Source organism: Adelges cooleyi, unplaced genomic scaffold, assembly GCF_023614345.1.
Source record: "Adelges cooleyi isolate 19-005CV unplaced genomic scaffold, UGA_ACOO_1.1 ACOO_flye_CR_arks_rails_tigmint_CR_PRNA_21, whole genome shotgun sequence".
Classification (NCBI taxonomy): domain Eukaryota; kingdom Metazoa; phylum Arthropoda; class Insecta; order Hemiptera; family Adelgidae; genus Adelges; species Adelges cooleyi.
Window position 1 is genome coordinate 95,568 of NW_026095871.1, and position 12,030 is coordinate 107,597.

At 35.7% G+C, this 12,030-nt stretch overlaps 1 protein-coding gene across 1 annotated transcript in view; it reads left to right on the plus strand.

The window, feature by feature from the left end:
* The first annotated feature begins 699 nt into the window (after window positions 1-699).
* The window catches only part of LOC126834586 (bifunctional heparan sulfate N-deacetylase/N-sulfotransferase), a 40,919-nt gene continuing 29,588 nt past the window's right edge, over window positions 700-12,030 (plus strand). The window contains exon 1 of the mRNA XM_050566613.1: window positions 700-946. The gene's annotated coding sequence lies outside the window, so the exon portion shown is untranslated. The remainder of the gene's footprint in view (window positions 947-12,030) is intronic.

The following is a 12,030-nucleotide window of genomic DNA, read 5'->3' on the forward strand; positions in this document are numbered from 1 at the left end:
CGTTATTAAGCCCAAACCATCAGTTGGCAAACAAATAAAAATATATTTCAGAAGTCATAAAACCTTGGTTTTGGAAATAAAAATCCGTACTACTAAAATACAAAACAATTTTTAAAAGTTAACACCACTTATTGAAAGTTCAAATATTCTATCGAGTACTGATTGCGTTGAAAAAACGAAAATCGTCGGTTTTAATCTGCGAATAATTAAAAGATTAGACGATGATTGTCTTTTAAACTTGACGGTTGACGTGAAGCCGAAATTTTGGGGTTTTCAATTAACATTTTTGTGGGAAAAATTAAACAAGCAACCGAGAAAATATTTTAGACAATTATTGTTATATCCTCAGTGTCCACAGCAAAATGTAGAATATATAAAAGTAATGGTAAAAAAGATAATAATATATGCACCGCTGAGGTCAGCTACGGCGCGGTGCGACAGCCCGTCGATAAAAACCGGCGGTCATTGCATCGGCGACGATCGGGTAGTGCCGTGTACCTGCCCCGGTAGTGTCGCGCCGGCAGGTTGGCAACACCGAATCCACACACACGCCGTCGTTGCCCTTCCACGGCCACCGGCGGCCGCCGAACGACAACACCCCGCCGCCGCCGCCGACACACGGGCCTATTATTGTGCGCGCGCGCTCTCCCCCTTTGCCGCCGCTAGTGTCGTGCCGATGTAAGTGTGCCGTGTGTTGTCTGGCCGCCGCCGCCGCCGCCGTCAGTTCCCGTCCGATCGGAATGCGTCTCGTTTGTTGGCCATCGTGAGATCGTCGTCCGGCTTATCGTCTTATCACATACACACACGCTCGTTTTAGCGTTTTCACACCGTCGTCACGTGACACCAGCTTTTTTCCGGGTGTTTTTCGTTGGATTTCCGTCCGCCGGCGCACACTCCACCATCGTCTACCGGACCGTCGGACACCGGAACAGCAAAAAAAAAACTTGTGAGTACAAAACTGCAAAAATCGAGTAGTCAAAAGCGGTGTTGTAAAATTTTGGATTTCTCAAAAAACAACCTTCTCCCCCCCCCCCTAAGCGGGCTCGAAAACTTCTAACTGTCTAAGGCGCATCCGGTTGGGGTTTTTTGGGAAGATTGTTTTCTTAAGCCAATATTGTATTATACATTCTTGGCTGGTTTGTGTGTGATAATATTATCTTCTATGATTAGACACGGCCAATAGGTACGATTCGGACAATATAACCGCTTCTGTTGCTGCTCAGTCGTATACAATATATTGTATTGTAGTCTTCAGCCGGTCACAGAGCTGTTAATAATAAAAAAAACACATTATTATTATTATTATCAGTTAAACTTTTAGGGCCAACGGCACCACACGTGTTGATCGACCTAACCGTGATAACGCCCACCTAGTCCGGTTAAATCATATTGTTTTAAAAAAATAATAATAATAATAGGTATAATAAGAGCGACTGTTTGAGACAAACGGATGACTTGAGAAATGCCAGCCCTAGCAGTCCTATGAAATTAACACACGTTTTAATGATGATAATAATAATTAAGACAGTTTAATTGACTCTTTTGAAGTGCCAATCGTCAGTATTCTACATTATTATTGTGTGTGTGTGTGTTTCGAAAAGCCTATACTTGACGATTAATTTCTAACGGTGTAATGATGTCTTGTACTGAAACTAATAGTAGTTCTCATCTTAAACAACGCCGGGGTTAGAGCATAGTTAGGGCTATTGTATAAAGTTGACAATTGCCAATTGTTGGTAAGTTTGGCCGGGCTCGTGTAAATCGATAATATTTGGTTTTTTTTTTCTTCACTTAAAACGGGTTAATAACATAATGTAAAGGTACAGGCGAGCCGTGTGGTATCGAGGGGGACGTTAACAAGAGGTGCATTTGCAGTATTCCGGTTTAAATTATTTATACAATCGATGGTGGGGTTATATTAGATTGTCGGTCTGTAGTGCCAAGGGTGTATATTGTAGAGGACCTATACAGAGGATTCAGAGTTCAGGTGGTGGTGGTGGTGGTAAATAGGTTAAAAGTTTTGCTTTCATTAAAAACAGTACAATGTGCCGGGGTTAGGTGCCTACCTTAATTCCAAGACTCGGTAAATTGGAAAATTCCGGCGAGACGCTAAACTTTTGGTTTGTTTAATAATTTTAACTAACACACACGACCGAGAACTGATAATAAGAAAACTTTTAAGTTCATTTATTTACCTTGCAAATAACCGTACCGCGGAAATGGTTGGAAAACAAAACACACACACACACACATTGGAGAGCTTGCCATTGAAAAACAGTCTTTAAAAGAGCTGATGAAAAAATGATTAAAAATAGGTAGAAAATCGCCCATATATTGTGACATTGACGGGTGTGAATAGGCGTGCTGTTATTATTATACCAAAAATTATGTTATTATAACAGACAGTGATCGGCTACTATTATGATAATTGATTTCCTGACAGAATTACCTGCACTGAGTTTCCATCGAAATAAATCTTATATATATATATATAGAAAAAAATTGCCAAGAATTTTGTATTTTGTATTAAACCTTTCTCTAGCAGTTTGACGTTGTCTATTGTCGTCCAATTGTTTTGATGACAGCGATTAACAATATTGCTTAATTTTTTCTCTTATCTTTGGATGTATTTTGACTCTGCTTGCTTCCCAACCGTGTCTTGTAAATAAACTGTGTTTGATTTTCCTGTTGACGTTAACAGGGTATTAATTGCATGCGTATGGCTATCTCTCTCTCTCTCTCTCTCTGATTTGATCAATACTACACCGTCCGTCTTCCTTAAGTAGTCAAGACAGCAGAACCACACACAACAACTCATTACCGGATTCTTTGGATTCCTTTTTTTTGTTTTGTTTTTGGCGTTTGGCACACGATCGGGCGCCGTTCCAAGCGCGTTTCCAAAATCGGATACCGGAAAACAAATGATAAATCACAGCACCAAATTATATCGGTCTGGAGGTTAAACTAATATATATATATATATATATATTTATTTCCAAAGCGAAAATGACATGTCAAACGTCGTACAGCATTACCACCTACCACCTACCTTCTTTCAAAGAGAAAACCCCAGTGCACGCGAAGCAATATATTTTCCCCTGGTTCCCTCTGTATATATATGCCCATTTTAACAATCCAGTGTTTACCACCCTGCTCGCCGCCGTAGGGTTTCCCGTATAATAATATCATCCCCTATCGACGACCAACGGGGGTGGCGGGTGCTGCACAGCCTGCAGGTCTTTGGTATAAGTACAGCTACCGTTTAACGACGTCGCCAAAAGGTGTGCTCAAAGCAAAATACCAGACCGGCCAAACAAAATTTGGATCAAACGCAATGTGCAAGTATATTTAATGTTATGTACAATAATAATTGAAACACTAATTTGTCGAGATTTAATCTGAGATCTCGTATATAATGGTATGACATTTATTTGAAGATCTCACGGTAATAGTAATATTAATAATTTTACAGACGGTGACGTCCTACGGCCACGAGATCTAATGCGAAACCTCAGCTCTAATATTGACTAGAAACTGTAAACGACTTATTAGAAACCATTTTTTTTTATTAATAGTTACTGATTTTTAAAAAAATCCGAGAAAAAAAATGTTTCGAGTAAACTTGGAAAAAAAACCATATCTCTTATCGCTTTTCCTTATCTCTCTTATCTTATCAGATAAATCAGCTGATTTTTTCGTTATGATGACCGGTGTCGGTCAGGACAAAGTTTTGTGAGATCTCACTTTAGAGCTAATGGCGGTGTCAACGTGTATCAACTACTTGTTATCAGTAATTCTTATCAGTTTACGAAAACCGTTTTTTGACAAACCTATTGTTTTACTTAATCTGCAATATCAATTTACGACGGTTATCGTCCGATCGTTTCACTAATTATTATAATTAATAATACCAAAAACTAGCTTATTATCGTTTACACCAAGGTTGTAGTGTAATGTAATTGTTACACGGTCTGTAATTTACTGTAAAAAAAATAATAAATAAACGCATCATCGTTTATAGGTCTCATATTTTGTTATCATTAGGTAAGATTAACAATAATATCCCTTTGTGGATCCCCGCAGGTGCTTCTAGCTATGACTGAAAATTCCTTAAACATGTGCGGACCAACACAAAGGGTGCTGTTGAGAGTAGTGGGCGTAGTGACTACTACTGGTGGCATCCGGTTTCCCTTTAGAGGAGCTCACCGGCTAGTTTGCTGTGTATTTATTTTTATTACCTCTAAAAATGACCCTAAATACGAATCCGACACTTCTTCGCATCTCCACAAGACTACAAGATATTTTATTAGCCTCATATTATAAAAAAACGCATAAACTCTGGACCGAACCGTGTAAAAACTATGCACATTGACCACACATTCCACAGCATCTTATGCATCTCAGCAGTAAGGTGGGAGAACACCAGGCAAGTGGGTCGAATGTCGAAGCACCAAGAAAACTATCCTATATTTACAATATTGTGGTAAACTTTAACTTGTTCATTTATGCTTGCCATGTTCACCCACCAAGACAGTCGGTGCCGTTGGTATTCGACCGACCTTTCACTTACAATTAGTGGAGATATTCATGCTGGTCATGTGTATACACAACATTATTGCTGTTTCAAACAGTGTGGCCGGTATATAATAGCATATAGCAATAAACGGCTATGTGTCTAAGGTACACACTAGTACTTAAATATAAGGCCGGAAATACGACCCGTTGCGCGCTATTTGTTCGCTAATTTACTCCCCTGTATTATTACTTAATATGCATATAAATGTAATTATACATTTTGTGTGCTCACAACCGTAATAAATTTGCGTGCAAGCAAAAACCAACTAAGTTTGGACAGCCTTTGGTCTCCTAATACCGCTTGCAGCAGAGCACAAGTTGTCAATTGCTGATTGAAATATCCACCACTGTGTGCCACCATATGATGCGATTAGATATGTGACAGCGGTGTCGTCACTTATTAATAGAAAAATACAAGTAAATAAGAAAAGAAATGGGTTGAACAAAAATAAAATAAATACAATTTAAGTGTCACTAATGGTGTGTGGCTACTTGAGTAGGGGGTAGGAACATAACAATTTGTGTGTAGCCAATTATTATTAATATGTATTAAAAGTTTAACATAAACAATTATAAATATATATTTAAATACTGATGCTCAATGATAAGCGCCATTATCACTGATAACACTATCTTTTCACTGATATCACTTCCTTATCAGTGATCATCAGTATTTAAATATATTATTCATATAAATGTTTATTGTATAATATAAAATTCTCAAGACGCTTTTAGATGGATGTATTGTATTACATAATATATACTGTTTGTGCTGTTAAATTGTACAGATTGTATATTCTTCTCAACGATAAAAACAATATATATATATATATATATACAAGGTGTTTTTTTATGTTTAGAGCAGGAGGAAAATGTGAAGTGTAGTATTATTTTTGAAAGTTTCAAAAGTTGCTATCAAAACAACTTACTTGAGTAGGGGGGTAGGAACATAAAAATTTGTGGAAAATCGAGATCACTTGATAAAAAAATCACTCTGTATATATATTTTCGGTAACGTACCTTTGGGGTTTGTGTGCGTTTCTTCCAGCCCTGTGACAACAAAATATATAAAAGACTTATATGTGTCGCCTATAGCGAATATATATTATCTGTTGTATATAGAGACGTCTCGAAGAGGTGTCTGTGTGTATGTACCACCTATAGTAAAATATTATCTTCATAATATATAGAGATACACAGAGCCTGTAACCGACAGGCGTTGTACACGACAGGCGATGCTTTTATTAATCAAAAATCGTTCGAGTATTGCAAAAATTGTAATACTCAGAGTTGTAAAAAAAAAAATCAAAATTCAAACGATATATGTATGTTATTTGCGAAGTGTATTTTTCGAAATCGACGCAGGTACAGTAAGTACACACTACTATTGTGGGTTAAACGAAATTCATAAAAAATAATATCTGTGCCGAGTTATAAGGAAAACGCACTTCATTTGACAATATGTACAAAACCAAGGTCTGTGTTGCAGATAAAATGCAGTTTGGTCGTGCATATAAAGTTAGAATAATTACACCTATATGGACATCTCGTGCATAATCAATTAGTTGTGTGTGTTCGTCAGCAACCTATTTTTGTATAACAGTTGTTGGCTATAAAATGATCACCCTGTATACACTACTCTGGAGTCTGGTAAAAAATTCATTAGTGTTTTTAATTTGGCGCTCTACTCGTAGAGATCTCAATTATTTTAAATATTAATCCTCATGTATATATATATATATGTGCTTTGTGCTTACACTTCACAGTCAACTGGTACTTTTTGTATTCATGCGATTCCGCCCCTTGGTAGACAATATATACTTACTCTTTGTGCGCCCTTCGAGCAAAAAAACACTAGTCTTGCGCTTATTTCAACGGATAAAGGGTGAATATAATGAATCATTCTGTATACTATATATTATTATTATTATGTAGAGTACTCTCGGTCTCGGTTTTTTGTCCGTCGGGGTGAGTGGTAAACAAAAGGAGAGAGACTTCACAATCCGACGATTAAAGTACCTAGATAATATATATTATACCTAGTATTTTTTTTTTAGGTCTGACGATGTGCTGCTGCCCGGGCTAATAGATTGCATATATAGGCGGCTTTTGCCAATGTCCTTTTGTTATGTGTTATGAGTATGCTTGCCCGTAGTAATAGTTGAAGTAAGGCCCGTTCACATTGTACATAATTGTCCAATTTGCAGGGTAACGCGTATATATTTTTATTTTAAATGTTAGTATCATGGTTATACCTTATAATATACTACCCTATAGAGTCGGGATAGTAGGGATAATAACCGTGTATAGGAAAACCTGACATCGTTTGGACGACTAAAACAATAGCGCATTCTCCATTGCGTTTGTTGGCAAACTAACTTTCATAGTGCTTCATTTTTTTAGTTGTACTTACTGAGCTAACTGCTAACAATTCTCATACTTATATAATCTATATGGTACTGTAGTGTGTATAGAGCGATTGTAAAGTGTACAGTGGATCGCTATGCCAGTGTTTGTTAATCTTTCGCATAGCTTGTTGCGTGTATAGTTTCTATATGCTAGGAATGTCAAGTACACAAACAATTAAAAGTCATCAAGCGTGTAACGGTTGTGTCTCGATAAAATAATATCGGTTCTAATTTTAATAACGATAATTATTGTCATTGGCATTAGACGAATGGAATGTATAACATAAATAACTAAAATATCTTAGACTAATAAAACCAATTGTAGTGTATCGTTGCAATTTTAGTATTTATATATTATGTATACCGTCGCAGCAAATACTATACAGATGTACAGATTATTTTTTACGTTACACTATAATGTTGTCATGTTCACCACAGTGTGTGTACCTACCTATTTTATCTGGCAAATTTCTATTGTACACAACGGTTTGGCGGCGAAATGGCGTGTCTGGCTAGGGGTCAGTTGTGATTTCAAACATCTTAGCAGTATTAGAATCGCCCCGGCAGGTTGTAATTTGTATGATTCGGCTGCCAGAGGGTCAGTGGGGTGTATTGTTATTATTCCACACGGCGAGGGGGCAAGGTTATATAGAGGAGGTCTAAGGCGCTGCTGCTGCTGCGAAGGGTCTCTAATGGCGTTGGGTCGACCCGGTATTATTACACCAATATATATTATACATGGGCAGTGACGCCAAAGAGAGAGACCATATCAGACAGTCACACCTAAGACGAAGAAGGAGCCGTCGAATCGATCATAATATTTGTATTTATTTAATTTGCCAGTCAAAGGCAAGGTTTTTTTCCTTCTAATGTTGCCGCCATATCAGCTACGAACGAATACAGTTCAACGTGCATTGTGCACTGTCCACTATATATTTTTTTATACTATAAAAAATGTTATGCAACGGTTAGTAGTAGGCACTCGTGGGGACGATAAATTATCGTCTCAATTAGCTGTATGTATGTAGTGAACACCGCGATTTTGTTGGCAACTATAAAACTGTCCGGCTAATGTTGTCGTTTGTACACAATTATATATTATTATTATCATCATCATTACGACCGTGGGAAAACAAAAATATATACCAAATTGTTTTGACTACACGCGTGCCCGGTGTAAATTAACATTTTATTGTCATAATAGTAATGTACCCATTATCTTTTATTTTCTATATACCTAATATCCATTTTTTGTTCTTACACGCGATCACCCATCGATTGGCAGGAGGGCGTTAAGGACACACAAAAATAATACTAGACGAGAATATTTTTTTATTTGTGAAAATTCTATTAGACCGACGACGATAATCGACGTTGTTGAGTAAACGCCGTTTTGGGTACAGACCAGGGTTTCAATAATAACACCGCAATATAATATCACATCGTGTACATGGTGGTGTTGGGTGTATAATTTGAAAAATGATTGATGCGGTTTGGATTACTGTACGGACGTGTATTATTTACCCACGTCATTGTGGATATTACCACGGAAATCTAGTGGCTATTGCTATTATGTATAGTTATTTGTAAAACAAATTAATTCCATTCGGAAGAGGTATTATTATTTATTTATCCATATTGTTCGGGTTAATAAGTACACTTCTTTTCGGGTTGCCCGTTCAATTGCAATTTTTAGCTGTAATCTAATTTTTTAATGTAGCCAATTATTATTAATACAATTCACATTTATAAATATATTTAAATACTGATGATCACTGATAAGCCACATTATCACTGCTAACACTATCTTATCACTGATATCACTTCCTTATCAGTGGTTACACCCCCTTATCAGTGATAATGGAGGCTTATCAGTGATCATTAGTATTTTAATATATTCATATAAATGTTTATTGTATAAAACGAAATTCTTAAGACGCTTATAGATGGATGTATCTAAGGCGAGTTCTTTTTGGACCTAATTCAGGTAGCAGAAGTGTCTTAGTTTGCAACATTTAAATTTCTACCGCATGGTCCATGCTTAGAACCAGTGGAATGCATTGTGCGACAAGCGCGCGTCTCGTGTTACAATAATAAACTTGTCTTATTTAAATATAGACAAGATGTAATCATATTATAATATGTATATTAACTATTTTTGAAAGAGCATCTCCCCCGCACAGTCGTCCGATCTAACCCAAAATAAAAAAATAACACATTTTTGTTTTATTTTCTTGGACGGCGGTAACACAATCTCCTCTCCCTCTTTTTTTTAACGTCAAAAAAAAAAATGTTTATAAATATAAATATTTGAACGTGAGTTTACGGGAAAAACGTGTAAACAGATGGAGAAAAAAACCAGTAAAACCGTATATACTCATTTCAATAACACATATTGAAAATAATATACAGTATGCCTGTATACTGTGTGTGTACATATATAATAGAACAACAATACCTATTTAATTTGAAATTATCAATGCTTTTTTATTGTTCATTAGTGTTATTGTACCAAACACCACCAGAAGACCTTTAAAAAAAACGCGCAATGAAAGAAATAATTTCTTTCTTTTATTGAATATGTCATACATTTTTTTTTTTTTTTTGGTAGGTGGGATCTTCTTGGGTGGTAAGCACGCACGTTAAGCAAGTTAAAAATATGTATATATATATATGTATACATAGCCAAGCAATGCGTCGATGAGAGTTATGTTGGAATATTTCCTTTTCAGTTCAAAGAGTATATTAAAGTATAATTCGTATATTATATATAGATGGATGATTTCTCGTGGGTCGAGTTAGTAATAATGTAAATTTCAATTTTATGCCTTTTTAAAATAGGAAATAATAATTTTAGAAGGGTAAAACAGCTGTTTATTATAGTGTATGACGTTTATTTGAAATGAGTGCATTAACATTGAAACAAATCGCATGTTAATTAAATTATACTCGTTGATGTTGTTTGATAACGAGTTTGAATAATAATTAATAATACCTAATCGATTTCTACATGGTATATACAGGTATATAGATAGGTATTGTGTTGCCCATCAGATGTAGATATGAGTATTAATTTATGAATTTCTTGTACTTGTGTGGTTTTACTATAATAATTACCTTATATTGCTTATATATATATATTACTTTAATAGTAGATTTTTTTAGTAGTATAAATTTGTAAAAGTCGACAACGATATAGTAGTAGTAGTACAGTTGTAAATAACTGTAATATGGTTCTTGAATAATTAAATTTCCTAATAAATTACCAGTTATTGCATAAACACAATGGTTTTGTACTTTATTTTTAAATACAATACTTTGTTTTAAATGCTAAAACCGAGATTGGGTTTTGACAAATGCCTATTTAACGTTAACTTAGCCTTTATTGGAAATATTTCAGTTGAATGTATTCGTTTCTATGTCGAACGCGCATCTTATTATGTTAAATGTCTGTTTTTATTGGATTTTTTTGGGGTGCTTTAATTTAATTTCGATCATCCTATTTTGTCTGTCTTGTTTCGTTGTAGAGACCACCGCAATGAAGTCAGCTATTTTGTGTTACAAATTGACAGATTGACAGTTTATTACACTTTCTATTTAGGGGATATTACCCGGGGCAGACATAAAGCAAAAATAGTTTCTTTTTTTTTTGCTTATATTCTTCCTACGGCCCACGTCGGGGTCCAGTAGCTAATACAATATTTATTTCACGAGTAAAATAAATATATCAATTCTTCTTACTCTTTTGTTCTTTGCGAGACAACAGAATGCTTCTGAAAGTATTTGTTCACCTTTCCGCCTTGATCTCTGCTGCTGAGAAACACTCGCTTATAGTCTTCTACTTGTGCTGTGATTACATTGCTGTTTACTTGCTTATTTCCCTGAACAAACTCTCCTGTAAAATTGACCATGATCATTATACGATTTTCAAATAATTATAATATTTATTGGCCATCAGTGAATAACGTTTTGGAAAAAAGTATAATAAATGTAGTCAACATATATAAATATAACACCTTAAGTACAGTTGAGCCTCGAGACAAAACGGAAACGGAAAATCTTAATTTATTTATCTATGGAGCGTCGTATAGTTTCCAGATAAATTATTCATCATTATATTATGTAGATAGCTGCAGTCTGCGAGTAGAGGATTGGGATTTAGAAATTTAATTAAATTTTCATCCGTTTCGAGCTGTTCAAGCTGACAATTATCGTCGACGATTTTCTTATACCTATAGGTAGGGACGAATGAGGTGGTCTGTTTGTTGTGAAAAGGAAGAGGGTATAGGTATATATTATAATATTGTCTATTTAAACGCCACACCAACATCAAAGTCCACCGCTGCTGCTATAATAGAGACCGTGTCTAATCAAACGGGCCATCGCACACGATTTCTTAGCCGAATTTCCGTGATACCCATCGTCTTGCTCCTCCTCTTCCTTCCTGTTACCGTGAGCTCTAATAACACGGTGTACACCATTCTGTACACCGCAGACGTTTCTATACTTAGGCCAACAACTTACATATTATATATAATTAATGAAGGGGGGCGAGGATCTTGGGAATTTTAATATATTTAAACGGTTCCTTTCTTGACAGGTACAATAATATAGCGATAATGATCTTCCACGCTGGCGCCTGAGCCGAGCAAGTTTTTTTAGAATATTTGCCATTTTTTTTAAACCCCAATTCAAAGGTGTTTAAACAACGACCCAACCAAATAGGTATATACAACCTTACTCAAAGTTTATTTTCCTACTTGTGATATTACACCGACCTTTATTGAAATTTCTGTCTCGACAATCCGTTGTCTGTGCTGCTCTTCTTCTAGGATGGTGATAATAATAATAATATATAAAATTCCACCATGTGCACCATGCTATATTATAATAGCGCTCGACTTTATATGCAAGGCTGGCAGTTATAGTAGACTTGATAATAATAAAACGTCTACGGTTCTTCGATAACACCGGCTGATCGTTAAATTTTATAGTTTTCTTTTATTGTTTTATATTATTTATTATTATATTATCAACAGACACCACG